The sequence below is a fragment of the Diospyros lotus genome, chromosome 14 (genome assembly GCF_014633365.1).
Source record: "Diospyros lotus cultivar Yz01 chromosome 14, ASM1463336v1, whole genome shotgun sequence".
Classification (NCBI taxonomy): Eukaryota; Viridiplantae; Streptophyta; class Magnoliopsida; order Ericales; family Ebenaceae; genus Diospyros; species Diospyros lotus.
The window spans coordinates 22,724,115-22,726,857 of record NC_068351.1 but is presented as its reverse complement, the minus strand read 5'-3'; the positions used below and the strand labels follow the sequence as shown (position 1 = coordinate 22,726,857).

The following is a 2,743-nucleotide window of genomic DNA, read 5'->3' as shown; positions in this document are numbered from 1 at the left end:
TTGAATTTCATTTTTTTCTTTCAGAACAAATACTCAATTGGTTCAGTTTTTTTCTTTAAATATTACTATATATTATATATGTTGTATATAATAATAATATATATTATTTTGTGGTATATATATATACGCTGCACCTGCAGTAGCAGAAGAACAATGACCGATGGCGAATTTGGAGGAGGGACGACGGCGACAGCCTAGCTGGAAGACGGCCACGACAGATCTGGAAGAGGGGCGAGGCAGCAACGGTAGCGACAGCAGTAGTAATGGCCAGAAGCAAAGGGAAGATGATGGAAGGAGAGCAGAGGAGGAGAAGAAGATGTAACTTGAGGGCAGAATAGTATTTTCGTCGGTCAACTGTATAGCATTTTTTGCCAAAGCTAGGGGCACCAGCTTTTGTAAAACGCTATTAGAATCACTACAAGAAACAAGATTTTTAGTGGAGGCCAAGACCGTCACTAAAAGCATAAAAACTCGTCACTAAAAGTTTTAGTGGCCACTAAATTGGTCGTCACAAATAGTATTAGTGGCGATTATTGGCTGGCCGTCACTAAAAATACCGTTTAGTGGCGGCCGAATGTGACGGTCACAAAATTTTTTTTAGTGACAACCGCAGTCCTCCGCCACTAATGTCATTTTTTGTGATGGTCACGGTCGTCACAAATAATGACTCTTCTGTGATGACCACCGTTGTCACAAGTAATGAATTTTTTATGACGGCTTTGCTGGTTGTCACAAATGATAAGATTTTAGTGATAGTACTGGCCGCCACAAAATGAACGTTTTTTAGTGATCACATTATATTGGTTGCCACAAAAAGTGTTTGATATATACTTTTAGTGAGAGTCATGGATGTCACAAAAAAAGACATTTTTAGTAACCACTTTTTGTTGGCCGCCACAAAAAGTGATTTTTATAAAATTTTCCCACAACCCACTGCTTGTTTTTCTATATCTTAAACCCTATTAATTTAATACATTGTATCCAAAATAAACACCATTCTAATCATCAAGAAACTTCAGAAAACAACTCTAGTCAATTAATAATTGACTAGCACTTTACATTTACATTGTCATCAAAAAAAGATATCTATCAATTTACAATCACATTATCATAAAAAAAAGACATCTAACACTTTACATCAAAAAAAGACATCAAACAATTAAGTCTAGTCAATTGTTATTTCTAATCCATCATGTCCTAACATCTTCCATAAAAGCTTCAAAAATTGATTGCCTTTCTTTGACTTGGTCCAATTCTGTCGACAACGCTTCATTTTTCTCTTTCAAAAGTTGCATTTCATTTTTCAAACCATTATTATGTTGTTGCATTTTTTCTAGTTCTGTAACAAGCTCATGACGAGATGGAATCTTTTCAAGGACAGAAGAAGGAGTTGGTCCGAATCCATACCCACGAACACGTCCATGTCTTTGGGTTACTAAAGATTGAATTTTTTTCCTAAAATTTGATAATAAATAAAATAGATATGTTATAACATAATACTAAAATATATATCACAATAACATAAACTGTTTAAAATAAAATTTACCACTATTTCTTTTGATGTGGAATCAACCATTGACCCGTCTTTTTTCTTGTGTCACCTTGAACATTTCCCATGCAGACGATTCGTGTCCTAATATTTCAGCCTGTATTAAATAGACAAGTTAATCAACAAAAAAAAAAAAAAAATTGTTAATGAGAAAGATGCATAAATGATTTAAATTATACCTGTTCAGCTCTAACTCGAGCAAAACTTCTAGTGCCTGTAGTTTTAGTCATTGTTTGCTTTGACCGATTAGACTTATTACGAGCACAAGAAACCTATATGTAAGACCAAATACAATAATCATGTTTTAAACAATTAAAGTGACTTGTGCATAAAAAAAGTAAAGGGTATAGAATACCTGAAACTCATGTGAGCTCAACCAACTGACAAATTGTCTCCATTGTCCTTGGTTGATTGTTGTTGGAGCAAACTTAATTCAATCATCATCATTGTCATATGCATCATAATAGTCAGCTTTCAACTTATATCTATGGTTTGCAAAAGCCCTTCTCATCTTTCTAAAGATCCAATTTTTTCTTACTTCGTTTTCATCAAATTCAAATTTCTCCTACACAAGTTAAAAGAAAAAGTTGTTTGAAACGTTATAAGTCATGAAGAACGATTTAATACAATATCATATAAGTATAATATAGAATAATTATTAATCTTACCAGTACATAAGAATACATTTTATTCTTATTGTCTTGTGGAACATCTTCCCAACGCTTGCAAGAAATTGGTGCATCTTCACATACTTTAACAATCTTGCCAATATGACTTGCAAATACATTAGCATTTGATCCAATGGCTTGACCATAATTATTGAATTCCAATGGCAATTTTGGACCAGGAGCCAAAGATGTTAGTATTTTATTCTTTGTTTTCCCTCGACCTCTTTTTCTTGCATTAGATGATGATGATCCTATACAATAAATATATGATAAATAAAAATTAATAATTATTTTATCATTTTATAGATGAGAAAATCAAACTATTAAAACATAGATAATTATTTCTTACCAGCGCAACTTTGTCTTGTAGATGGATCAAAATTAGGTGGTGTGACGAGAGTTTGTTCATTGGTTTCAACTATACCCTCCATTGGCTACAACATAAACTTATATATAGAAAGTGACTAAAGAGAAAAGAAACACTGAAATACACCAAGCTTTAGAAAAATAAAGGGAAAAAAAAAAC

General features: G+C 32.8%; 1 long non-coding RNA gene across 1 annotated transcript; it reads right to left on the bottom strand.

Moving 5' to 3' along the window:
* Nucleotides 1–1,593: 1,593 nt before the first annotated feature.
* Nucleotides 1,594–2,449, bottom strand: LOC127790652 (uncharacterized). Its single transcript, XR_008020800.1, has 4 exons — nt 2,218–2,449; nt 1,905–2,114; nt 1,729–1,821; nt 1,594–1,646 (listed from the first exon to the last, which is right to left on the bottom strand). It is a non-coding gene; the product is annotated as an uncharacterized LOC127790652 (long non-coding RNA).
* Between the last annotated feature and the right edge of the window lie 294 nt (nt 2,450–2,743).